Below are 27140 nucleotides of genomic sequence, written 5' to 3'. Positions count from 1 at the left end.
GCAATCACTTCTTAATGCAAACCCTTCATATCTGAAACCTGCCACTCTAAGTCATCTCCCATCCTGGGCAGAGCGCCTTTTTGCCCCATCCTATCCCTTGGCATCTGCTCAGCCAGCAGGTGAAGGAAGAGTGGACCCCAAACTAGTCCAGTTATATGGGCTCCCAACTCCTCTCTCCTCCAGGAAAAGATTGACCCCCTTAAGGAACTGAAAGTCTGTTGATGCTGGAGTTTCCTGTTTCCTCATAGAGAGGGACTCACACGTGAAGGGTAGCAAGTGTTTGGAGCATCCGCATGCCCCACAGAGGAGGCAACCCCTGGACAGGTGGGGGTGTCCAGCTTGGGCAAAACCACCCTCTAATCCATCAACTGAGTGACTGGTAGGTTTCCCCTTGCCCATCTGCTCCATCTCTCAAGCTCTCCACCTACCACCCCTCCCTTCGTGATACTCTTTTCTTCTTCCTTATCGTCTGCTATCTCCAGATTAAGTGTTGTGAAGAGGGCTTCCCGCATCCCCATGGAGAGGAGTAGGTGTCCGGGATCAAGGCGTCACTAGGCTCCCCTGCCAGATGGTCATCAGGCGTCCCCCGTCCTCGTCATCCTCCTCACATTCGTCTCCTACCCACTCCTCACCGAGAGAGAGGGCTGGCTTCTCCTCAGCCTCATTAGGGCCTTTCCTGCTCCACTGATCATGGGGTTATGGTCAGAGTCCTCGGGCAGGTAGACCGCCACCCTTCCAGGTCTCCCTTGGGTGGGAGTTTGCTTGGATGTACAATCCTAACAGCCCTGCCCTGTGCCTGCATATTATAAACAGTCAGGCATCCTGACCAGTCCCCTATCAGACATGGGGTTTCCTTTAGTGCTAAGCTGTCTCCTGCCTACCTGGGGTCACCAGATCCATTGTGAAACCCCGTCTCCAGTCTGCAACCCTGGCTCTGTACCTGGGTAAATTAGTAAGAAACCTCGCCATCGTGTTGACAAGAATACCAGCTCAAATTGCGTTAAATAAAAGGGGAATGTATGGGTTCATTAGCTGAAAAATCACAAGGGCAGTTAGCTTCAGGCTCAGGGGATCCAGGTACTTAAACAAAGGGTTGATAAACTACTGCCTGTAAGCCACATCTGGCCTGGCCTGCCACCTGTTTTATAAATACCTTGGTATGGAAACACAGCCATGCTTATTTGCTTACATGTTATCTATGGTGGCTTTCAGTCTACAACCAAAGAGCTGAGTAGTCGCAACAGAGACCTATGGCCCACAAAACTGAAAATATTTACTACTGGCTTTTTGTAGATAACTTTGCCAACCCCTGACTTAAACAATATCATCAGGAATCTACCTTCATCTCTTGCCTGATGGTTGTGGTGAGTTCCCCTAGTCTCTGATCCCTGAACTACACAGACTGAGAGTGGCTGAGGTGTGGTTCCCTAAGTGAAGAGTGGAGTGTGATCCCTGGAAGAAGGATAAGTGGCTTCTGAACAGGCCAAAACAACAGACGTCTGCTCTGCAGGCTCTGATCTTGTTTTCTGTGCTGTGTTCCACCAGGCCACTGTGGTGACAAACCATCAGCCACCTGGAGCTTATCCTTCAGATTGGTGGCATACTGAGTGAGACCGTCCCTGTGTGGCCCCTTGTTGTCAAGCCCCAAATGAGATCCATCAGTGGCCATGGCTCCAGTGCAGATATCACGATGGAGTGCCACCAGCAGCAGCGTTCCCAGGGCTTGGCCTGGGTTAGAGCATCTGCACCCCAGCACCACTGCCACTGTTGATCTGGATAGAACCTTCCATGCATGTTTAGTAAAGTTCTGTGGAACCCCTTTGGGTTGGGGTCCATTTCAGGGAGCGGCCCTAGCCTTGCCAATTACAATTCTGCTAGTAAAAGGATTCCCAAAAATCTCACAATTTCTTGGTGAGGATGTAAAAAGACAGGAAACGCACAAACTGAGAACTTCTCCCACCACACCCCTGCCTAGAGGATGCTTCTGGACCCCTGGTGGGATGCCCGGGCATGGGAGGAACGGTGCCATCCCAATTTTGACTCTCCAGTTTCAGAAGACAACTGTCAAGGTACACCGTTTCTAAGAGCGTGCCACGCTGAGTCCTCTCCAGATAGGCTGGCCGGGAAGCAATGTTGTACACGTAATGCACTGGGCGCATCTGTCCCACTTTATTTGGATGTCCTCTGCCGTCATGGGCCAGAGGAGCCATGCCCTAATTAGCCCCAGCATCTGTTCCCTCCCCAAGGCCCAGTGTCATCATGCATGGACCTCAGTGCTGTGGGGCAGCCTTTTTGAAACTGTACCAACTGCTTCCACGGTCCATTTACGAGGCACACAGGATTCTGTGTGATACCCGATAATCGGGGCGTTGTCCTAGAGTAGGACATTTGGGCCATAAGAGGAGCTTCATACCCTCCCTGCTAGAAGGATCCACTTCTTCCCCTCCACTGTCAACCACAGCTCACTTCCTGGCAGAGCCCTTTGCTGACTCCCCACCTCCATCTGGGGAGGCACAGTTGGGTTATGTAATTCAAGGTTGTAAGTAGAGCTTCTGAGGGTTGCCCCAGGCCGTCAGCCAAGCCTCTTTTCCAGACCCCTTTGCCATTCCAAATGGCCTGCACTCCCTCATTAAAGATGGTCTCAGCGACCTGAGAACATGACCTTTGCAATGTAGCAGCTGCACCTTCAGAGCAGATGATAACAATGCTGGAATTACAGGCCCCTGGAGCTTCCATCCAGCTTACCTCTTCATACCCAATTCAGTACTGGAAAATGAGGCAGGTAGCAACCCATGCCAGGAAGGGTACACCATACTCATATTCCTTAAGTGTATTCTTGGTAATCCACTTCAGCATTAAAAACTCTATAGTCTGGTAATGGGGTCTTGGGCCTCACTGCCAGGTGGGCTTTGATGAGCAGTGTCACAGTTTGATTATTCCCATAGACCCAATATTACATCATCTTCCATCTTCTTGTCCTAGACCAAGGTTGTCTGTCTGCCTGGCATACTTTCCTGGAGGGAACCATCCCCCCTCTAATTCCATGGGGTTTAGGTGGCACTGAGCCCCACTCAGTCCCCAGTCCCAGAGCCCAGAGATGGGTATGTGACACAGGCCTGCAGATCATTCCATTTCACTAGCCTTAGTGATTAGTTCAGGGATGGGCGCATAGCCAAGCTGGGCCAACCTGACACTTCGCTGAGAGTTTTCTGTCCGCTCCATCAAGAAAATGCTCCCTCCTTTTCTGAGAGTTCAAGCTGGGGCCACCTGTGGCCATTTCACTGTCCCCATGGAGGAAAAATTCTACAGTAGAAGGGAATGAAGCCAACGAGTCAGCTGAACCAGAGATCAAGTAGAGATGAGAGATGAAGAGAGACACAGAGACAGAGAAAGAGAGCACTTTGATGACCATATTTGAGCCCCTGGACCCAACCATGTCTGAGTATCAATCCTTTGAGGAAATAAAATATTATAAGCCCCCAATCTCTTATTTCTTGTATGTTTAGAAATGTAGTTGAAACAACAAATAAGGAATCTTGAGAGAATGAGAAGTTATTGCCATGAGGGCTTTTGAGAAGGCAAAGCATTGGGCTGGATATAATTTTTGTGTGGCAAAGATTAGGAGTAAGTTGAAAGGTACAAGGAATACATAGAGGGAAAGGGGGGGGCGAGAGGGAGGGAGGGAGAGAGAATATTAACCATATGGAGTTAAGATCTTATTTCAAATTACATTTATTCTTATTTTATATCTTGTCATGGTGATATTGAGTAGTTTGTATGCAAGAAGTTCTCCTATAAAATTCTATTCTAACTACAATCGTTTATTGTTTTATAACCCTTAACCTTGAGACTATGATGCTTGTTTATTGTAGGAAATTGTACTTACTCATTGTAAGTTTGTTATAGGAAATTGAACTTTCCATCAACCTTGTAATATTTAACCTGCTGAGTATGACTTCAGTGCTTTTGTTTTATTTAAACCAACCAGCAGCGTAAGTATGGTAGAGTTTCTTGTCATTTGGAAAAACAATTTGTAAGTTTTTTCCCCCTTGCAGAAATTATGTAAGAAAAACAAGTACTAATTATAGCCAACTCACATTAAAAACACAATGCAGAATTTAAACTTTTTCTTCCACACCCTGGACTTTCCAGTTACACAGACCAATGCATTGTACTTTCTCTGCCATGTGCAATGGAAAGAATCCTGACTAATGTACCTTCCAAGGAGGAGTGGTGAGGGAGGCCGGTCAGGTGGGTCAGCAGGGCCATCCAGGAGCACAGAGTAGCTGATCCCTGGGGTTCTGAGTACCCTGCCCTCTTTCAGGGCCTGTGGCTACCCCAGATATTTTAGAGATCGCTGGGCATTGGCACTGACCTAACATTGATTCCCAGAGCTCCTGATACCAGTAGGTCCACTGGTTAGAATGGGAGTGTGTGGGGCTGGGGGCAAATGGAGATCTGAACCTGAGTCCACCTCACAGAAGCCCCAGTGAGGCCCCGACACTATCTGCAGTCATTCCCCTCAGGTGTAGCCGGGACCCAGAGCTCCAGCAGCTCCTGACCCCCACCCAGATCCCTGCCCTGGATGGATGAAGAGCTTTTTTCACAGGAGGGACCTAGTGTGAGCTCCTGGATTCTCCCTCTCCATCTAAACAAAATAAAAGGTATCCTAGGGGGCTTCCCTGGTGGCGCAGTGGTTGAGAGTCCGCCTGCCGATGCAGGGGACATGGGTTCGTGCCCCAGTCCGGGAGGATCCCACATGCTGCGGAGCGGCTGGGCCTGTGAGCCATGGCCGCTGAGCCTGCGAGTCAGGAGCCTGTGCTCCGCAACAGGAGAGGCCACAACAGTGAGAGGCCCGCGTACCGCCAAAAAAAAAAAAGAAATTGATATCCTATATCCCTGGGACAATTACGTATGTTGGTGAAGCCACTAATAACTTGAAATATACAGGATTCGTGATTTCCATCACATACCAATGCTTCCTCATTTCTTTCGGCCCCAGCCTTGGAGGATGGCAGTGGATCATCACACGCTTCCTTAGTGACACTGTTTGCATCTGTTGCTCCAGATGTGCTCAGATCATACATGTGCACGCAGCTCCCTGCACGGCTGCCTCCCCTAGACGTTGTCTGGGGCTGCCTGGTTGAACCATCCGTGCTCGACAATTACACCCTCCAGCCACTCTGGAGCCAGGTGTGACTGTAACCTCTCGCTCCCCCCTACCCCGCCGCCGGCCCCACCCCGGGTCTCTCTTCTTCTTCCTTCCATTGCTGGATGCCCTTTTTTCCTCAGTACATTCCTTACCGTTCCTAGGATATCACAGTGGGGAACATTGGGATGAACAGTAGCATGGTGGGGTTGCCAGCCTCGGTCGATACTTCTGGGTGGTTTTCACTGACACTACTCAACACGACTCTGTAAACGTGGAAGTGAGGGAGCAGTAGAGTTTACTGTAAACAACTGTACTATTAGAAAAAGGCACATACCTAAAGCACTAAAATCATCGTTGACTTCTGACTTGAGTTTTTCTTCCAATCTGTACAGTGTATCCAGAGAACTTTCAAGAATGGCTGGACCCTAATAGCGGCGCAGTCAGCAAGGGCCTTTTCGTGCAGGCTCTCAGCGCACCCCAAACCACCACCCTCTTGACCCTGGGAGGAAGAAAACCCTCTCCTGAACCCTGTCTCTCTCTTCTCTGTTGTTACCGTTTGTGTGTTGTCTTTCCTTCCCCGGTGCAGGAGCCTGCCTCCTTGAGCTCTGGTTCAAGCTGTCAGTGGTTCAGTTCTGTGGTTTTACTCCAGATGAGTAGGAGTGGGGTGCAGATGGGGGCCGTTGGTTGGGAGAATATCAAGAAAGAAAGGCTTTTCCTACCACCATTGCAATCTCCTCTTGGCACCTGGCCTGCGTGTTGTTATGTACAAAGGGCTCTTGTCTCCTTGGTCAGGAGTCACACGGCCACATGCCTTTTTGGTCACTCAGGCCTTTGTATGTCTCATGCTTCAGGAAGGCATATATGGGCCCAGAGAGGACCTTGTGCCACCACAGTTGTCATTTCTATCTCAGAGTGGTTTCCACAATTTCCGCCTGACTTTGAGATGGGATTCCAAACTTCATCGCAGCTCAGGCCTGATCAATCTTCATTTCTTGGTACCATACATCTGCAAGCTTGGCAGTCACAGTGAGGTTGGGCTCTGGAGTTTGAGAAGAATGATTTAATCCAAGATGCAGGTAAGTACCACCCATCGGGTAAAAAAATGCCGGTCAAGACCCAGCCTTTAACCCCCACGTGACTGGATCTCCCAAAGCCACTGCTTCTGCCACCCTCTGCCAGACAGGAAGTTGGTCTCTGCACACCATGAAATCTCCCCAAATACAAACCCAACTCCCATGTGACCAAAAGTTTCTTGGAGCACTGAAGAGAAACGTGCATGACCTTTCTCTTCATTCATGCACAGCAGAATCCCCTTGGGTCCTCACTCCTTCAGCACCTGTCCTCACGGCAGAACCCACACTCACCCCTTCTACCCCCATCCATCCACATTTCAGCCTCTCCCTGCCAGCCTGACCTCCCTTCCCTGCCCTGTATATCAAAATCCTGTCAGCCTGAACATACCACTCAGCAAAGAGAAGCCAGCCAAAGGGTGCTTTGTGAAACAGAAGCCCAGTCGTTAGCCGAACAGCTAAACTAACCAAATGTTGTTCCCCAAACGAGAGTGACCCTGGGGGGCCGAGTTTATCCCACCACTCCCCATTCAAAAGTTAGAAAAAGTCAAAACATATCTATGTTAAACTGGTTCCTATTTTTTTAAAATAAAATGTCCACTCTTATCCCCAACCCATCTTTTTGCCCCTGTTCTCAATGTGTGATGTTACGAAAGCAGATTGAAGAGTTCCATCCATGCCAAGGTTGGGACAGAATCACTCTTTCACCAACGTTCTGAACTCCAAACTCTTTTTTTAATTAATTTTTATTGGAGTACAGTTGCTTTACAATGTTGTGTTAGTTTCTACTGTACAGCAAAGTGGATCAGCTATACGTATATGTATATCCCCTCTTTTTTGGATTTCCTTCCCATTTAGGTCATCGCAGAGCACTGAGTAGAGTTCCCTGTGCTGTACAGTAGGTTCTCATTAGTTATCTATTTTATACATAGTATCAGTAGTGTAGATATGTCAATCCCAACCTCCCAATTCATCCCACCCGGTGTCCATACATTTGTTCTCTATTGAACTCTAAACTTTTATTTGTTTTTACTAAACTCTCTAGCCTAGCACCACCCAGTAGAACTTTCTGCAGGGATGGAAGTGCTCTATAGATGCACCGTCCAATATGGTAGCCACCAGCCCAGGTGGTTCCTGAGCACTTGGGATGTGGCTCGGGTAACAGAGAAATGAAATTTCTAATTTTATTTAATTTTAATTTCAATGGCCACGTGCAACTCTGGCTACCACATTGGGCAGCACAACTCTAGCCTAATTCCACCAATGACAATGAGGGAAGTTCTAGGAAACTGTCAAAGAAAACTCCATAGGATGTTGACTGGTTCCTATATTGCCCGCTCACTAGGAAAAATTTGTCTCAGGTCTAAGGAACTGAAAAGGCAAAGCTGCTCTTAATCAGTTAGTCTTGTTTTGTTTTTAATATTAAGGACAAGATTAAATCGCATACTCAATTTGTTTCCTTTTCCCCTTTGGCTGTCAGAAAGCACAGCCAAATTTAGAGCCCACCTCTACCTATGTACCCTTGGATACTAGCATCACCCTCAGTCCCATTATTTTTTTCCTACCCTGTTGTCTTGTATGGGATGGGATGTAGAATGTCAACACCCTTCCCCACAAGAATAATCTTTGGGAGGAGGTGCCAACTTGAGCATTACTGATCAACTTGCTGAAGGCTGCAGACATGACTTACAAGTTATCCTGGGGAACTGAATGGGGGAAGGGAAGGGATCTAGGGAGTTAGACCCCCATCCCGGTGGGGAAGGAAGGGATTTTCTGTGTTGCAAGGGGGAGTTGACGATGGATGCAGTTCAGAGAAAACCTGTATAAAGGAGGGGAGGAGAGTGAAACCCTCATTTGATTCTTGAGATACTTTTCTCTCTGGTCTCAGGGAAAATCCCAGTTATTACCCAGCTATAATTCTTCTCTTTCTTCACTGTGTGTTTGTGTGTGTGTGTGTGTGTGTGTGTGTGTGTGTGTGTGTGTGTGTAGCGTTAAATGATTCTTAGTAAATTTACAGAATTGTGCAACTATGGCCACAAAACATTCCCATCACCTCGAAAAGAATCCTGCGCTCATTTCTAGTCACTCCACATTCCCACCGGCAACCACTAATCTATTCTCTGTTTCTGTAGGCTTGTTTTTTCTGGACTTTTTATATACATGGATTCATATAATATGTGATCTTTGGCTTCTTTCACTGAGTATAATGTTTTTGAAGTTCATCTGTAGAATCTATTAGTACTTTATTCCTTTTTATTTCCAAGTAGTATTCTACTGTACAGATAGACTACATTCTGTTTATCCATTCACCTGTTGATAAACATTTGGGTTGTTTCTACTTTTTGGCTATTGTGAATACTGCTGCTATGAACTTTCACATATAAGTTCTGTGGACATATGTTTTCATTTCTCTAGGGCTGTTACCCTGAAGTGAAATTGTTGGGTCCATGGTAAATTTGTGTTAAGAATCTCAAACTGGGGCTTCCCTGGTGGCGCAGTGGTTGAGAATCTGCCTGCTAATGCAGGGGACACGGGTTCGAGCCCTGGTCTGGGAGGATCCCACATGCCGCGGAGCAACTAGGCCCGGAGCAACTAGCCCCGTGAGCCACAATTACTGAGCCTGCGCGTCTGGAGCCTGTGCTTGGCAACAAGAGAGGCCGCGATAGTGAGAGGCCCACACACTGCAATGAAGTGAGGCCCCCGCTTGCCACAACTAGAGAAAGCCCTCGCACAGAAACGAAGACCCAACACAGCAAAAATAAATAAATTAATTAATAAACTCCTATCCCCATCATCTTCTTTAAAAGAAAAAAAAAAGAATCTCAAACTGTTTTCCCAAGTGCTGCACTATTTCATGTTCCCACAAGTAATGTGTGAAGACTCTAGTTTCTCCACATCCTCATCAACATTTGTTACTTGACTGTGTTTTTGATCACAGCCATTGTAGTTGATGTGTAGTGCTATCTCATTGTGGTTTTAATTTGCATTTCCCCAACAACGAATGATGAGCATCTTTTTATGTGCTTATTGGCCATTCATATGCCTTCTTTGGTGAAATGTCTGTTCAATTCTTTGCCCATTTTTTAAAAATTTTATTTTATTTATTTTTGGCTGCGCTGGGTCTTCATTGCTGCGCACGGGCATTCTCTAGTTGTGGCGAGCGGGGGCTACTCTTTGTTGCGGTGCGTGGGCTTCTCACTGCGGTGGCTTCTCTTGTTGCGGAGCACGGGCTCTAGGCGTGCAGGCTTCAGTAGTTGTGGCTCGCAGGCTCTAGAGTGCAGGCTCAGTAGTTGTTGCACACGGGCTTAGTTGCTCCACGACATGTGGGATCTTCCCGAACCAGGGATCACACCTGTGTCCCCTGCATCAGCAAACGGATTCTTAACCACTGCGCCACCAGGGAAGCCCCTTTGCCCATTTTTAAATTGAGTTATTTGTCTTATTATTGAGTTTTAAGAGTTCTTTACATTTTCTAGATACAATTTCTCTTATCGGGCATGAGATTTACAAATATTTTCTCCTAGTCTGTGAATTGTTTTCACTTTTTTTTTTTAATCTTTTTTATTTTTAGCTACGTTGGGTCTTCATTGCTGCGCATGGGCTTTCTCTAGTTGCAGAGAGCGGGGGCTACTCTTCTTTGCTGTGCGGAGGCTTCTCATTGTGGAGCATGGTTGTAGGCGTGCGGGCTTCAGTAGCTGCGGCTCACGGGCTTAGTTGCTCCGTGGCATGTGGGATCTTCCAGGACCAGGGCTCAAACCCGTGTCCCCTGCATTGGCAGGCAGATTCTTAACCACTACGCCACCAGGGAAGCCCATGTTTTCACTTTCTTAATGGTGTTTTCTGAACTGAAAAGTTTTTAATTTTTGTGAAGCCCAATTTATTATTTTTTCTTATATTGCTTGTGTTTTAGTGTCATATCTAAAAACTCTTCCTAACCCAAAGTCCTGAAGATTTACTCCTATGTTTTCTTCTAACAGTTTTATAGTTTTAGCTCTCACATTTAGATCTATGACCCATTTTGAGTTAGTTTTTGCATATGGCATCAGACAAGAGTCTAAATTCATATTTTTGCATGTGGGTATCCAATTGTCCTAGAACCATTTGTTGAAAAGACAATCCTTTCCCCCATCGAATTGTCTTGGCACCTTTGTCAAAATCAATTGACCATAAATGTAAGGGTTAATTTCTGGGCTGTCAGGTCTGTTCCATTGATTTGTAGGTCTATCCTTATGCCAATATCACACTGTCTTGATTACTGTCCTTCTTTTGGGTGTTTTCTCTTTTTCCAGCCTTTTCATATACTTCAATTTTTATTTAACTGGGAGAATAGGCCAACCCCCTTCTCTTTCCCCAGATTGATATTAGCTCTTGGCAAGAATATAATTGAGGCGTCCTAAAATCAAGCCATCAAATCCTCGCTTGTGAAAATCACTGAGAAATCATTAAAGGGACTATGACCATATTCTTATTCAAACAAATCCCAATGGGGATCAAGAAGGGCACAGACATTCTAGCCTTGCCACAATAATCGGATTTACTGATTCCCAGGGAAAAGGGAAGACACGATGCTAATTATGAGGCCGTTTAGGAATTATTTGCTTTCTCAATATGGTTTTAGAATGTACTAGACCTAAGAAGTAAAATCTTTGAGCTATGGGTATGAATGTATTTGTTTAGCAACTTCAGTATTTAAGGAAACCAGTACGGATAATGAATATTGAAAAGAATATTTTCATTTTATTTATTTATTTATTTTTTGGGCTGCATTGGGTCTTCGTTGCTGTGCGCGGGCTTCTCCCTAGTTGTGGCGAGTGGGGGCTACTCCTCGTTGTGGTGCACGGACTTATCATTGCAGTGGCTTCTCTTGTTGAGGAGCACGGGCTCTAGGTGCACGGGCTTCAGTAGCTGTGGCACTGTGGGCTCTAGAGCGCAGGCTCAGTAGTTGTGGTGCATGGGCTGAGTTGCTTTGCGGCATGTGGGATCTTCCTGGACCAGGGCCCTTGAAGAAAAGAAACCCGCCTTAAAGAATGGGAATTAGAATGCCAAAGCTCTTCCCCACAAGAATAATCTTTGGGAGGAGGTATCAATTTGAGCATTACTGATCAACTTGATGAAGTCTGCAGATATGACTCAGGAGTTATCTTGGGGAACTGAATGGGGGAAGGGAAGAGATCCAGGGAGTTACACCCCCATCCTGGTGGGGAAGGAAGGGATTTTCTCAGTTGCAAGGGAGAGCTGATGAAGGATGCAGTTTAGAGAAAACCTGTATAAAGGAGGGCAGGAGAGTGAAGTTAGCATTTGATTTTTTTTTCTTTTTCCTTTTTTTTTTTTTTTTTGGCCGTGCCACGCGGCATGCGGGATCTTAGTTCCTGGACCAGGGATAGAACCCCCACCCACTGCAGTGGAAGCACGGAGTTTTCTTAACCAGTGGATGGCCAGGGAAGTCCAGCATTTGATTCCTGAGATACTTTTCTCTCTGGTCTCAGGGAAACTCCTAGTTATTACCCAGCTGTAATTGTAATTCTTTTAAGCTGCCCTTCCCTGCATTAGAGCAAGTCACATACAGCAACTCAGCCTCATGTAACGGTCTTGCACAGAACAAAAAGGTGCCGTGGTGAAGGGGCAGGGGGCTTGCTCCACCTCCCACCTCTTTGCTGGGGTTCAAGGGGAGGAAGCAAAGTGTTCTTGAGTTATCTACATCCCAGGCTCCAGGTGGTGACTAGCATTATGAGATGTGATCCCCTGCAGAGCCTAGAAGAACATTTAAAATGGTGCACCAGCTTCTAATGGAACAACTCAAGGGAGGTCTAAGACTGAACCTTCTACTTGTCTGTTTATGTTAGATGAAACCTCTGAAGGGGGGATTGGGGAGAGGGGAACTTCTATGTAACTTTTTTTTTTTTTTTTTTTTTTTTGCAGTACGCGGGCCTCTCACTGTTGTGGCCTCTCCCGTTGAGGAGCACAGGCTCCAGACGCGCAGGCTCAGCAGCCATGGCTCACGGGCCCAGCCGCTCCGCGGCATGTGGGATCTTCCCGGACAGGGGCACAAACCTGTGTCCCCTGCATCGGCAGGCGGACTCTCAACCACTGCGCCACCAGGGAAGCCCTATGTAACATTTTTAAATGTATTCATTTATTCACAAGTATAAGAGAGTCCTACTATGTACCAAGCATCTTATATTACATGTTTTTAATGTCACCCAAGCCCTTTCAGAAAGAAGGTAGAGTAGAGAAAGAGGAAAAAGCACTCAATAAATCTTGGTTGAATCAATGAATTTCAAGAGCCAGATGGCGTGAACCTTAAATGAGCAGGAATTTTTCTGAGAGGCTGAAGGAATATGATCTGGGAGTGGCTTTTGTGAGAGGGAAGGCTCTGCCCCCGCCTCTTTACTCTGCACTTGCAGAGAATGGCAGCTTCCTTGGAGATAGTTGCTGGGTCCTCAGTGAGGCAGGAATTGGAGGAAGGACTTCTGAAGAGGCTGAGGGTATACAGAGGGCTACGGGGGAAGGCTGGGGAGGGAGCAGTGAAAAGTTGGATGAGGGGGGACGAAGTGCAGAAGGAGGTTGATGAATGAGGAAGCTGGCTCTCATTCAGACAGTAGCTGAAGATTACCAGGATATGGGACCCAGTGGGATCAGCTTTTAAATGGTCCTCCAAACCGATGCTTTTAGAGGCTTGATTATGCTAATTCTACTAATCATCAAATACCTTCTATTTTCAAGAACCTGTGATGTGAAGCGCAGATGAAGCTCTTCACAAACACAATTTTATGTCAGTTTTACAATGCTGCAAAGTAAGTAGTATCCCCTTTTTACAGAAGAGGAAAGTGAGGCTTAGGCAGAGAAGTAATTTGCCCAAGACCAGATAGCTGGTAAGTGCCACAGGTATAATTCAGACCAGGTCTGTATGTCTCCAAACGCCGGCCTGCCCCGCAACTGGTCTGTCCTGACTGGGGCCAGTTCAGCCCGGGACATCCAGTGTCATTGGCAGCTTGTGGGGAGCCCCTGGAAACATGGAGGTGGCCATGATATACACCTGTGCAGCTCCAAGCCCCTGGTCAGAAGCCCCCACTACACTTACTTCTTTTATATTTATTTATTTATTTGCCTGCAGCGGGTCTTAGTTGCGGCACGTGGGACCTTAGTTGCCACGTGCGGGATCTTCTTTGCGGTATGCGGGATCTTTAGTTGTGGCATGCGAACTCTTAGTTATGGCATGTCGGATCTAGTTCCCTGACCAGGGATCAAACCCGGGCCCCCTGCCTTGGGAGCACAGAGCCTTAGCCACTGGACCACCAGGGAAGTCCCCCACGACGCTTATGAATCCCAATGCCCACATGGCCTGGAACCCCCATGGACTCCACCCACCTCCCACACAGGGTGAGGGGCTCAGAGAGATATGTATGTAATATAATTATATATGGAAGAAACAGGACACAGTAAGAATGTGTAACAAACAACCCTGACCTACAACAGGGAAGGTTGCCCCAAGGAAATGATGCTTGAGTGAAAAGTGAAGAATGACTTAAAAAGTGAAGTGATGGAGTAGAAAAGTCTTCTAGAAAGAATGTGCAAAGGCCTGGTGGTTGGGATGGGTGGGGGCACATATGTGTGTTTGAGGAATTGAAAGGAAGCCAGTGCAGCTGGACGGCACTGAGCAGTGGGGAGCAGGGAGCAGTGATGCTGGACTGGTGCTGGGGGCAAGGGGAGGGCGTTTGGGGAGCAGTGATGCTGGACTGGTGCTGGGGGCAAGGGGAGGGCGTTTAGTACTTGTTAATGGGTTGGCTCTTTATCCCAGGAGCAATGGGAAGTCATTAGAAGGTTTTAAAAGGGGAGTGAGTGACGTGATAAGACTGGATAAGGACAGGGCAGACACAGTAGGATCAATTAGGAGCCGCTGTAGGAATCCAGATAAGAGGTAACAGGAGATTAGAGAGATGCTTTGGAGGTAAAATTAACAGGATTTGGTGACGGTTCCTAAGAGTCTGGCTTGCCTGTTAGATGGACAATGGTACCATCCACTGAGAAAGAGAACGCTGGGAAGGTGAGAGAATGAGGACCACGAGTTAGGTCTCAGACGTGTTGCGGTTGAGGTCCTCTGAGAAATGGAGGTGGAGATGATGAAGCCATTGGCTAGGCTCCCGCTGGAGCTTAGACAGGAAGTTCTCCAGGCTGGAGACATAAAGGTGTGAATCATCAGCAGATGAACGGTAGCTGAAGCTATAGCATGGATGAGATCACCAGGGAGGGTCCACAGTGAGAGGGGGAAAGGCCTAGGAATGGGCTTGAGGAACACCAGCATTTAAGGGAGGAGCAAAGAAGACTGAGAAGGAGACCAAGGAGTTAAGAGACAAACCAGGAGGGTATGGTGTCAAGGGAGTCAAAGAAGCTAATGTTTTAGGAGTTGAATAATCAGGAGGTCTAATAAGATGAATACTGGGAAAGATGCCCATCCAGTTTTGAGACATGGAGGTCCTAGCTCAAATATCATGTTTTGGGGAAGTTGTGGAAGATGAAAGCAATATAAGACTGAATGTTGGAGTGGACAGGAATGCCCAACGACCAACAGTGGGGGAGGGAGCCAGGGTTAAGGTTGCAGGGGCAGGTTGGTGGGAAGGAGAGCTCAGAGAGGGAGAGGATAATGGATAGAGAAGCAACAGGGGCTAGGGAGTCAAGGATGGGCAGCAGCCCTGGCCTGAGATAGGAGGAGGGGTGCTTCCTCTGAGGCAGCAGGAGAGGGGGCAGGTGTAGGGAGATGTGTGGCTGAGTTAGTAGGAAACTGGGTGGTGGGGGCGGGGGTGCGCGGGTTTCTGTCTGTGGCTTTAATCCTGTAAAGGAGCAGTCGAGGTCACATCTGCCAGCAAGGAGGAAATGGGCTGGTTGGAGGCTTAAAGAGAAAACGGTGAAGGCTGAAAACAGCCACTGCAGAGAAGGGGGTTCCAAGCTGATGGGAGAAATATGTCGAGGGCCCGTATGCAGTCAGCAGCTATGATTTATGGGAACATCACTCTGACCTGTGGAGTTCCTTGGCTGTTTGAGCACAGCACAAGAATGCAGACAGGAGGGCTCATCCGGCGCTGGGGGCTTGCCAGACAGATACGATCAAAAGGCAGAGAGGCAGAGGGGCTCAGGGTATTGACGAGAGTGTTATCAAAATGTTAAGCCTTGAAATCCAGGTGGGACAAGAAGAAAAGCAATGGAAGGAGAGAGCAGATGCATTAGGAGAACACAGAGAGGTCCACGGTGGAGAGGTCTGAGGAGACCCAACAGTTATCTCATCTTGAGGTCACCTGAGCAGGTGGTGCAGTGAGGGACGGGACGAGGCCCAGCAGGTGATGGTGTGAACAGGTGACCCAGTGGCCTGCAGATGGGGATTCGACAAGGAGGTCAGGAGCTGGTCTGTGTGTGCTGACACTGAAGGGACTGAAGTAGTAAAGGCCACTGAGAGGTCCACTAAGCTGCAAACGGGCAAGGTCGTTGGATTGGGCAAAAGGGAGGTGAATAGTCATCATGTCAAGAGCAATTTCAGAGGGGTGTTGGTCCCGAACGCTGTGTCATAGTGGACTGAGTGTGTACAGGAGACGGGATGGGGGAGGCTCCCTATGTCAACAGCTCTTGGGTTTGCTGTGAAGGAGAACAGAGAAAAGCTCCATCTCTCCCACTCTGGACAGGCCGGTGGGGTCCAGGGAGGGGACTTTTTAGGGTGGGAGAGACCTGAGAATGACTGCAAGTCGATGGGAATGGTACAGTAAAGAGGAGGCAGGTGGGGTCAGCCCCTGCCATGACAGGGCGCATCTCAGGAGGGAGAGAGAGAGGAAGGAGTAGATGGGGTGGATTTGTGGATTTGATAGTGGGGGATGGAGATGTCCTCCCCGTTAGCCTCTGTTTTCTCAGAGAAGCTTGAGGGGAAGTCATCAGCAGAGTGTTCTATTGAGACATTAACTCCTATCTCATTCACACACCCCACCCCCCACATAGTGACTCACCAGGAAGGAGTGAAAGGCATTAGCATTCTAGGGTCTGGGCCTTTTTCCTCCCACTCCACACCTGAGATGGTACACAGACTGTTTTGCGGTGCTGGCATCTGAGTTCTTTCTGACGGACTGAGAGGGAGAACATCACCGCGTCTTAGGGAGTTGATTCTCCATCATGGAAGAGACGGGTGGGAGGACGGGCATTCCCTGTCCCACCCTGGCATGCACCCCTCTCCCCCCAGGAAAATGGCTGTGTGTGACTGCAAATGCCAAGGTCTAAGGGCTGCAACTTTGAGGGTCTACGGGAGAGACCCCCATAGAGCCAGGGATGGGGGAGTGGCCCTGAAGGTGGGGGACAAATAGTGGGAGGCCCACAGCAGGGACGACTAACGTCTGCAATGGCAGCGCCGGCCTGAAATAGACCTCAGCCTTTCTCTGCAAAGAGGAGCACAGACTGAGCATATTTGGGGCTGTGCAAGCCCCTGGCATTCTTGGACCATTGGAGGGGAGGTGAAGGAGAGCTGTGAGTGATATGGAATTCTCACAGATCTGCTGGGCAAGGACTCAAGCTGAATTTAATTTGATTGAGACCAACTAAGAGATGACTAAGGGTTGTATTTACGTCATGAGTTTGAGCAGTGTCCAGTGGGCCTGGGACCTGGACACAGGGTAAACAGTGAGTGGGAGCTGACATCTGGCTCTCCCCTCACCCTGCCCCCTGGGGCTGGAGCCCGACAGACACAGATCTACCATGTGGTAGCACTCGGCCTTCACAGATGAGCACAAGGCCGTCCCTCCCCACCAGGCCCAGGAGCAGAGCAGTGGGTCGAGTCCACATGGACCCCGAGCTCAGAGTTTGGCCATCTGGACAGAGCCGTGGCTCCTCTCTTTCCACGGCTCTCAGGCATTCACAGGCCCAGCCACCCGAGGCTCTTGTCTCTGTGGCCCCGGGGCCTGGGCCTCTGGTCCCTTTACTTCGGCCTTGTGTCCAGTTCCAGGTGCTGGGCATGCTGAGATCTGGGCAGGCTGCTTGCAGCCAACCGCACGCCCCACCTCAGCAAACACCTGACCACACGTGGTACTGAAAGGTGGGCGAGCAGGGGGTTAGAGACCAATGGCTTGAGATTCGGAGAACCCTCTGTCCCTGTGAGGGTTGAAGCAGGAGGCTGGTTGGCCCAGCAGTGAGTGGGTCTGCTGACTTCAGCCATCGGAGTGTAAGGCCCCTGGCCCACGGGCCTTCCAAGTATTTAGGTCACAGATTAGGCAGTGCTGGACAGAGGGAACTAGGCTGCCAGAGCTGCAGACCCACTGAGGCCCAGGCTGCAGGCAGACAGGTCAGCAAACACCACAAGCCCCTCTCAGGGCATGCCAGGCCAACAGAAGCCCCAGGTGTGGACGAGCTCTGAGGCTTGGTCAGGGAGCTTTCCCCACCTGGTCACTTATGTCTGATGGTCCCTGAGCACAGAAGAGGAAAAGCTATCTTTTTATTCCTTTAACAAATATGTACTGAGCACCTTTTGTGTATCAGGGCCCAGTACTGGCCCTGGGATATGGCAGTGGACAAGGCAGGCTCATCCCTCCTGCCCTGCCCTCAAGGAACCCACAACCTATAAGGTGTGGGGCCGGGGAGGACAGACACAGATACTGATGGTGGTGACACCCAGTGTTTAGAGTTTGGGCAGGCAAGCCCTCAACTCAGCCAGGGGTTAGAGGTGGCTCCCTGGAGGAAGTGATGGTTCTAAATAGGTACCATTGGTTCCAGGGTACTGACGCTACTCAACACAGAGTAAGTCTTAAGGGGCGTTTTTTATGACTTATGTGTAAGAGACTTTATGACCAACTTGATTTTGTGTGAACCAAAACCCAAAAGTCAGAAGCTCTCTGTCTCTGTCTCTCTCCCATCTCTTCCCCTCCCCCCCTTTCTCTCTCCATCCCCGACTCCTGCCCATCTCCCTCTGGGATGATCTCTAGTCCCTTTTTACATTTCAAGATTTGCAGGCTGCATTAGATGAGGGTGCAGGAGGGAAGATGCCCTGTTTCTGGCCCAGTGACTGAGTGAATGAGGTGTTGCTGCCTGAGATGGGACCGCTGGAGGCCAGCAGATCTGGGGCAGGAGAGAGGGTGAATTCAGTTTACCTGACGAACATCCGGGGAGTGATCTAGAGAAGACTCTTGGATATATGGGTCCTGAGCTCAGAAGAAAGGCCCACACTGGAGACAGAGATTTGGAAGTCATCAGCATTTGGTTGGTGGTGGGAGAGATGGTCCAAGGGACAGGAGGCAGAGGGGAAGAAGGGACGGCCTAGGATAGACCTCGGGAGGAGCAGGAGATGGTTAGAGATTGAGAAACGGTAGCCAGGGAGGAGAGTGTAGGCCATTGAAGCCAAGAGGAACTGTTTTCACGAGTCAGCAATGAGCAGGTATCACTGGCCAAAAAGCATACTTTAAAATTTAGAAGAATCCCACCCCCCGAAAGCCTAAACCCACTCCAGTACTGAAGAACAGGCCAAAACGTCTAAAGATGCACGAAATTTGCAATGCCTCCCCCACAGTACACCAAAATTACCAATGGATAAAAAAACCACGGACTAGGAATGTTCATTTTTGATCCGTTTGTCATCCGGAATCCGGATCTAATTGTTTGCCCAGAATCACTGGAGCCAGTCCCATCCCCTTCTCACGCACCAGGGGGCGCACACGCACCGTTTCTAAATCCAAGTCCAGGGCAAATGTAGGCAGTGAATTAGGTGATAACCAGAACTTGACCCCTCAGCCCAGATCCCTAGACCCGCATCTCTCCCCCTGCCCTGCACATTACACTATGATCCCCAAGTCCAGATGCCTCAACAATTCCCAAACTTTCTCACCTAACCTCCAGACTCACAGTGGTATCACAGAGACTCCATAGATCAGAGATCCCATAGGGGTCCTCATCTTACCTAGAGCAGTAGGGGTATGTACCCCGTCTTTCATGAGGTGGGCAGGCAGGAGACAGCTGGTGTGGCACAGACTGGACGATACGTCTGGGGCCGGAGGCTTTGGTGCCAAGGTGTGGGTCTTGGTTTGGAGCTTACCAAGTTCCTGAGTTAGGACTTGGAATAAATCTTCAGGTAAGTTATTGGTTTAGCCCAGAAATTTATAGGGTCAGCATCTGAGTTTGATATGAGGAGTCAGAAACTCAATACTGAGGTTTATATCAGGCTTGGGGGACATTATCAAGTCCTGAACTCAGGGGCCAACTCACAACGTGACTCAGGTTCACAGTTGGAATTGGTGTAGATATTGAGGTGTTGGCCAGGCTCTGGGGTTGACATCGGGTCAGAGAAGTAGAGAGTGAGTATGGGGATTGAGTGGATTTGTGTGGAGTTTCTGCAAAGCCAGTCTCATAAATCTTGGGTTCCAAGATTACCATTAGAGGTGAGTCAATGTAGGGTCTTAAATGGGCCCCCATATGGATGAGGTTTGAGGTCAGTATTTGTATTAGGGTCCTTTTCTGGTGACTCAATCCCAGTTCAGAAAGGGTGTTGGTGTTGACCTGGGATTAGGACTGCAGTATTAGAGGTTTATGTAAGGCTTGGGGTTCAGAAAAGAGTGCTGGGGTCCATAAGAAGGGAGCCATTGGACTTTAGGTTTCATACAGGGATCAGGGATCAGCGTTGGTACTGGGGTCCATTTAAGGACCAGGGTTGGTGATGGGGTCACTATCAAGTAGAGGTGATAAAGGGGTTTAGAGTCAGAATTGGTATTTGAGGTCAATATAGGGGTTCGGATTGAAATTATTACTTGAGCCAATTTCGGGGCACATTTAGGGGTTTGGACTTACTATTGAGTTTGGGGGTGGGTCTGGTCTCGGTATCAGGTTCACATCGAGGGAATGGGGTCCTAGAGTAGTATCAGGTTCATATTTGGATTGGGAGCCTCTAACTGGATCCGGACTTCGTATGGGAGTTTGGGTCTGTCCATGCTCATTTTGGGGTTCCGGCTCGGTACTGGAGCCCGCGTCGGCTTAGGCTCGGGGTTGGGCTGAGGCCTCGTCGGGCCTACGCGTCTCAGCAGCTCTACGAGCGAGAGTGCACGAGGGGAGGGGCGGCGCCGGGGACGCGCACGGCAGGGGCAGGGGCGCGGGCGCGGGCGCGCGGCTGGAGCTGGCGCGGGAGCGACGGGAGCGGTGGCGGCGGCGGCAGAGGCGGCGGCTCCGGCTCCGGCTCCGGCTCCAGCTCGGGTGGCTGTGGCGGGAGTGGGATTCGGTGGCGGCGGCGGCGGCAGAAGAGGAGCAGGAGCAGCGGCCCCAGCGGCTTGGGGGGGACATGCGGACCGACGGCCCCTGGATAGGCGGTGAGTGACCCCCGGGCCCCTTTCCAGTCCCCTCCGCATCCGTCCTTTCCCACTCCCCCGCCCTCTCTCCGCGTCCGCCGAGCGGAGCTGGGGGCGGTCCCGGGGGGCTGGGGGGTGCCGATTAGGCCGGGCCGCGCCCCCACCTGCCGCGCCCGCAGCCTCGGCTAAGCCCCCCCGCCCCAAGCCCGGCGGCTCCTCCCCGAGTTACCCCGCGGCAGACGCGCCCCCCCACCCCGCCGCCGGCTGGCTAGCTCCCCGCCGCCCCTCGCCGCCTTTCCCTTCCTCCCCCTTTCCCCCTCCCTCCCGCCGCACCTGAGCCGCAGCCCGCGCCCCCCCACCCAGCGCAAAGTTTCCCTTTTGCATCCGTGCTTCCCTTCCTGGGTCCCGCCTCGTCTCCCCCTACTACCAGCGCGGACGCGCTCCGGGGGCGGCCCTCGACCTCCCTCAGCCACCCCAGCTCCGGGCGGGTCCAGGCCGCGCCCCCGCCTCACAGGCGCCCCCTCCCAGTCGGCGGGGGATCCGCAGCCGCCGCGCCCCCGTCTCGCTCGCGGCTCGGGCGCACGTGCGGTCCCGGGGTGCGCGGGGCGTGAGTTTGGAATCCCCCACCCCGCGGGGTCGCCGGCGCGGGCTGGGGAGGGAGGGGCTGGGCCGGGCTGTTCCCGCCCCCACCCGGGTGCCACGACCCGAAGGCCCTGGAGCGATCTGTCCCGTGAGGACGTGTCCACTCGGACCCGCTCCGGAAAGTTCACTCAGTCGCCGCCCCGCGTCCCGTCCCGTGCTGGTGTGTGCCGCGGTCCTCATCGCTGGCCCACGATCCTGTCTCAGCTTCTTTCTCCGTTTCCCTCCGTGTGTCGGTGCCTTTCTGTGCCCTTCCACGTCTCTGTATCTCTGTCTCCCTGTGTCACGGCCTCCCAGTCTTATCCCCACCCCACCCCCTCCCCCGCCCCAGTAATCCCGGAGTCTCTCAGCTGGCTGCGACTCTCTCGGGGTCTCCCTGTTCTCGCTCCCTGGGTCTCTGTGTTCTTTCTCCCGGCTCTCTGTGTTCTTTGCCAGGTCTCTGTGTTCTCTCCCCGGGTCTCTCTGTGCTCTCCCCGGGTGTCTTTTCTCTCTTCCCAGGTCTCTCTGTGCTCCCTCCCCCATCCCTGGGTCTCCCTTCCCGGGTTTCTGTCGTGTCTCTCGCTGGTCTCTTGGTGTCTCTGTCTCCCACTGACTGGAGTCTCTGCCGCCCCTCTGCTGGCTGGCCTCCTCACCGTTTCTCTGGAATGCTGCCCCTCTGGTTCTTCCACCCCAGGGTGGGGGAGGGGCTAGTTTTTCTTCCGTTTTCAACACCCCCCCCACCCCCAGTGCAGGGCCCCGAGTTGGAGCAGGTTGGTGGGTGGGAGCCTGGTACCTGTCTGAGCTGTGAAAAGGAAGGGAGGCTGCTGGCAGGAGGGGAGGGAGGAGGTGGTCCTCTGGATTCCCCTGGGGGCTGCGGGGCAGGCCTGGGAGGCTGGACTGCTGCGTGCTGGTGATGAAGGCTCCACTTCGGCTCCTGAGCAGATGGGGGCAGGGATCCAGAGTGACCTGGTGCGGGATCTGGCCAGAGAATCCCGAGAAGTGCGTTGGGGTGTGAGGCCTGGAGAAGGATCAACGGCTGATGCTTCCAGGGGGATCCTCAATGGTGAGGGATCCCCTGAGAAGGAAGGAGATCTGCTGAGGGATCCTTTGAGAGGCATGAGGGATCCATTGGGATCCAGAGCAGGGTTCTGTCAGAAAACCTCAGGAAATTCTATGCTTGGCTCCTTATCAGCGGCTGCTTCAGGAAGCAGGAAAATCCCCGTTTTTCACTGATTATATGAATGAGCCCAGGGCTTCAACAAGGAGCCGGTGAACCTCCCCAGGCGCAGCCCTCCACATCCGCAGCCCCAGGCCCAGGCCACACACTCACATCCCTCTCATTTCCACACTCAGCTCACCCTCCCACCCCTCACCCCCACTCCACATCCACTTGTCTCCTGAGTGCCCTCACACTTGCACGCTTGGGCCTGCATGGCAGCCAGAGCTCAGAAATCTGCTGTGCTTGCACACCCATGTACCGGTCTGTGTGCTTGCTTGTGCTCTCACTGCACCCCTATGCACAGACCAGGGAGGGTGTGTGCACACTTGCAGTCTCATGCATTCTTTTCTTTTTTTTTTTAATACGTTTATTTATTTATTTATTTATTTATTTTTGGCTGCGTTGGGTCTTCGTTGCTGTGCGCGGGCTTTCTCTAGTTGTGGCGAGTGGGGGGGCTCCTCTTCGTTGCGGTGCGTGGGCTTCTCCTTGTGGTGACTCCTCTTGTTGTGGAGCACGGGTTCTAGGCGCACCGGCTTCAGTAGCTGTGGCGCACGGGCTCAGTAGTTGTGGCGCACGGGCTTAGTTGCTCCACAGCATGTGGGATCGTACCGGACCAGGGCTCAAACTCATGTCCCCTGCATTGGCAGGCGGATTCTTAACCACTGTGCCACCAGGGAATCGTGTGCACACACTTTCTCGCACATTTTTGCTTGCTCAGAGACATTTGAAATGTCTCTGTAGTTCTGTTTTCTTTTCCATTTGCTCTTCCTCTTCCCTCTTTTATTTCCTTTAACAAGGAAATTGTTTTCATACAATTCCTTCCTCCCTCCTTCCGCCTGCAGCTCCTGGCCTCCCCTCTTGTCAACCTTGTGCACGTAGTGAGGGTGGGTGTGGTGTCCAGGGCTTCTAGGAGAGGAGGCTGGATTTGGGTGCTGGTGAACCGGTTGGGGCGGTGGGGGGGGCGGTTGCTGTAAGAGTAGACTCGCTACTTTTCTTGGGAATTGTTACTGATGTGTAGCAAAATGCTGGCCTTGGCTCTCTGCGCTCCCTCCACTCTTTCTCCCATCAGTCCTAACTGTAGGAGTCCAGTACTGAGGGCCCTTAGTCAGAGGGAGATGGGACCCAGACCTCTTCCTACAGAGGCTGTGACACATACTACAGCCCCTTCATTTTCCAGTTTGAGAACTTGAGGAGATCCCTTCCTCCCTGAGTCTCAGTTTCACCCCCTGTAAAATGGGAGAGGTCATCCAACCTTGGCCAGTTCCCAAGGCTGTCGTGAGAATCTAAGGGGACTGTGTGGCAGTGTGTCAGCAGCAGTAGCGGTCGCTTCCCATGTGACTGACACTGCCGTGTTCTTGGGCCAAGCTTGCAGCCAGGGCCCTGCCCTTGAGGAGCTTATGGTCCCGGAGGGAACAGATTGCATCATGGGAAGGCAGAGCAATTCAGTAACCTCTTATTGATTGCCGAGTGTGTTCCAGACTTTGGGCTAGGCACTTTCAGCCAGGCTGCCATGCTTCCTGTGGAACTAACAACTGTGTAAAAGAGGCAGCCCACCCCTTAGGAGCCGCTGAGGTTGAGCTCAGCAACAGCTCACCTAAAGCAGCCGCAATTTTGAGCTGAGGTTACAAGATTGGGGGAGTTCACCACGAGGCAGGGGAGAGTTCAGAGGTCAAGGAGAGATGAGTCTCAAAGAAGACCAAGAAAACAGGCTATCTGAATTGCGTTTTGAGGGATGAATAAGAGTTTTCCAATTGAAGAAAGGGCACTCTAGGCAGAAAAGAAAACAATATGACTAAACACTCAGAGATCTTATCACTAGTGGCGTGTTCAGAGATACGGCAAATCACAGAGGATGTCTATTGCCCTGTTAAGTTACTGTAACTTTACTGTGAGAACACAAAAGGGAGATATCAAAGAATTAAAGCTTGAGGGTGTGTGTGTGTGTGTGTGTGTGTGTGTGTGTGTGTGTGTGCTGTGATCAGATTCATGCTTCTGGAAGAGGATTCTGTGGCTACGGGAAGTAAATGGAGACAGGATACCCAGTGAAGAGAAGGGTACAGGTAAGTCAGGTGAGAGAGAATTGTGGCTTGGTAGCATGGAGCCATTTAGAAGGCACATTTATTAGGGCAGGATGATTTATTGGATGTGGGGGTGAGGAAGAGGAAGGGGTCCAGGTTCCTGGGAGTGAGTGGGTCAGGCCTTCACTGAGCCGGGGACTTGAGGATGAGAGGTAGATTTGGGGCACAGATAATGAGCTCAGGGCTGGACATGTTGTTTTTGAGATGCTTGGAGCATTTGAGGGTCGGGTGGGGGACTTATAGGAGGTGGTTGTGTGTGAGGATCTGGAGTTGGGGAGAGAGGTCTGCGCCAGAGGAAGGATGGAGAGTTACACGAGAGGGTGTAGAGCTGTGTTCAAGAGAAGACAACCTCAGTGGTGAGGAGCACAGACTCTAGTTTCAAACCGCTGGGTTCAACTCCGCTTAATAGCAGCGTGACCTTGAGCAAATGGCTTAACATCTCTAAATCAGTTTTCCCACTTGTCAGATGGGTATGACAAACTTCCATGTCTCACAGGGTTGTTGTGAGGATTGAAGTTAATGTGCAGAAAGTTCTTAGAATAGGGCCTGGCATCTAATAAGCACTGCCATCTCAGTGTTAGCAGTTGTTATTGTAATAATCCTCAAAGGGCGAGGTGCAAACCATCCCCATCAGAATCTCAGTGGGAGCGGCTTTACAAACTAGACATTGTTAAGGTTTGGGCACCTGCTCACCTAAAGTAGCTGCAATTCTGAGCTTAGGTTAGCTGGCTAACCTAACCCAAGTGCCCAGCCCTCAGCCCTCATGTCATCGCTGGGACTGTGTGTGTTGCTCAGGTGTATTTGACCTTCAGGTGGGCTGGTGTGAGAAGACTAGAGGATGAAGCCCTGGGGAAGAGACCCCACATTGGGAGTGGGTGGAAGGGGATTCTGAGAAGGAGCAGCTTTGGTGTGTTGGGTTCCCTGTCCCCCCTACCCACCCTGGGCCCTGGGCCCTCTAGTGGGGTGTCTGCCTCTGAGGTCCGGATGCACCCAGACTCTGTGTCCACAACCTCCAGATCTGAGAACGATGGTTTGGGCTCCTCGGCAGTGTTTTAGCTGTTTCTGGGGACTGTTGCGGTGCAGCTACCAGGGCTGCCTGGGGGCTGCTCTAGAGGGGCGTCCGTGCTCCTCTAGATTTCAGCTTACTCCTCGTCCCGCTGTCAGGCCAGGTTCCAGGCTTGGCAAATGACGGAGAGCCCTGCCAGGGGCCAGCTCCGGCTGGGTGCCAAGGCCTGCGTACCTGATCTTGGTCATGGCTGCCAACCTCACCCCTTATGAGGCCTTTGTGGGTGCCAAGCAGCGATTCCTAACTTGGGTCCGGTACCGGTCAGGCCGTTCCTGAGTAGCTTTCTAGTTGGTCTCCTGGGCACACCCGGCAGCCCTGATTGTTGCTGTGTCTGGGGTGCTTCTGGGAGCTGCTGCTGGTGACTCTGACAGGTGGTTCTGATTGCCCTCCTGGGTCATTTGGGACACTGATGGTTCCAGGTGCTGATCTGGCTCTTCTAGAATCCTCTTTGTGCTGTAGGGTCTTTCCAGGTGCAGGGTTCTGTGCCTGTTATGTCTGTTCCCTGACCCACCTCCAGGCCATCTGGGGCACATTCCTCTATCCAGGTGTGGCTCTGCTCAGCTTGGGTCCAGGTGCCAAGCCCAGTGCTCCTGGTGTGGCCTCAGGCGTGGCAGGAGGGCAACTGGCTTGGGGGACCCTCCCCGTTCTCTACCTCAGACTCTGCCCCTCTGCCCCAGGGTCCCTGAGCAACGGTGGAGCTGACAGCCCCACATCTGGCCCTGTGAGGCCCCGGCAGGCATCGCCGGACAAACGGGCCTTTGAGTTTGGGGCACGGAAGCTGGTTTGTCTGGCCAGACCCGCCCGGCAGCCTGTGTGCTGGGAGCAGGGAGGCCACAGGGAACTTTGCGGAGAAGCTGGGGGGCTGGGAGACGGAAGCCTGCGGCCATCCTGAGGCCGGGGTTGTGAGCTGTGGGGGGAGGGGTGATGGAGGCCGGGGAGGGTGTGGGCTGCAGGGTCAGCGCGGGTGGTCGTGGGTTGGCCAGGCCTGTCCTGGCCATGCTCAGGCACGAGGAACTCCCCTGTGTTGCAGACGCGGTTGGTCTCGAGCGAGGCTGGTTCCCAGGTGCCAGGTGAGAGGGTGTGGGCGTGTCCGACCCCTGCCCCCACTCAGGACGGGGCCCACGCTGGTGAGAGCTCAGTAACTGTCCTGGAAGGCAGGCGCCGGGCTCTGTGGCCCTGTGTGTGCCAGCGGAGGAGGCGTCCAGTGGCACACCTTCATTTTAAAAGTTACAGAGCAGGGCTTCCCTGGTGGCGCAGTGGTTGGGAGTCCGCCTGCCGATGCAGGGGACACAGGTTCGTGCCCCGGTCCGGGAAGATCCCACGTGCCGCGGAGCGGCTGGGCCCGTGAGCCATGGCCGCTGAGCCTGCGCGTCCGGAGCCTGTGCCCCGCAGCGGGAGAGGCCACAGCAGTGAGAGGCCCATGTACCGCAAAAAATAAAAAAATAAATAAATAAATAAATAAAAATTATAGAGCAGCAGAGAGGCAAAAATAAATACTGCTTCTGAAGCTTCCTTGAAGGCTGCACGGCTGCTGGCGCGGCCCTCCCAGGCTGGGCTGTTTCCTGCGAGCTCATTCGCGCGTTCATCTGCTCAGTCAGCATATCTTGATGGAGCACCTACTATGTGCCGGCTCTCTGCTGGGTGCTGGG

At 51.5% G+C, this 27140-nt stretch overlaps 1 protein-coding gene and 1 long non-coding RNA gene across 10 annotated transcripts in view; one reads left to right on the top strand and one right to left on the bottom strand.

Moving 5' to 3' along the window:
• Positions 1–10987: 10987 nt before the first annotated feature.
• On the bottom strand, positions 10988–20561 carry LOC132514857 (uncharacterized). 2 transcript variants are annotated; one of them, XR_009538955.1, is made up of 5 exons: positions 20020–20561; positions 19136–19288; positions 18333–18407; positions 16209–16325; positions 10988–11221 (listed from the first exon to the last, which is right to left on the bottom strand). It is a non-coding gene; the product is annotated as an uncharacterized LOC132514857 (long non-coding RNA). The 2 variants fall into 2 exon arrangements; XR_009538954.1 differs by lacking the exons at positions 16209–16325; positions 18333–18407.
• The window catches only part of PTPRF (protein tyrosine phosphatase receptor type F), an 86224-nt gene continuing 79423 nt past the window's right edge, over positions 20340–27140 (top strand). For 6 of the 8 annotated variants that reach the window (XM_060140297.1, XM_060140295.1, XM_060140293.1 and 3 more), the window contains exon 1: positions 20344–20531. The gene's annotated coding sequence lies outside the window, so the exon portion shown is untranslated. Of the gene's footprint in view, positions 20532–27140 lie in introns of all 8 variants that reach the window. The other 2 variants (XM_060140299.1, XM_060140298.1) reach the window with 2 other exon arrangements.

The sequence above is a fragment of the Lagenorhynchus albirostris genome, chromosome 2 (assembly GCF_949774975.1).
Source record: "Lagenorhynchus albirostris chromosome 2, mLagAlb1.1, whole genome shotgun sequence".
Classification (NCBI taxonomy): Eukaryota; Metazoa; Chordata; class Mammalia; order Artiodactyla; family Delphinidae; genus Lagenorhynchus; species Lagenorhynchus albirostris.
Note: the sequence above shows the minus strand (reverse complement) of the source record. Positions and strands in the feature narration are given on the sequence as shown.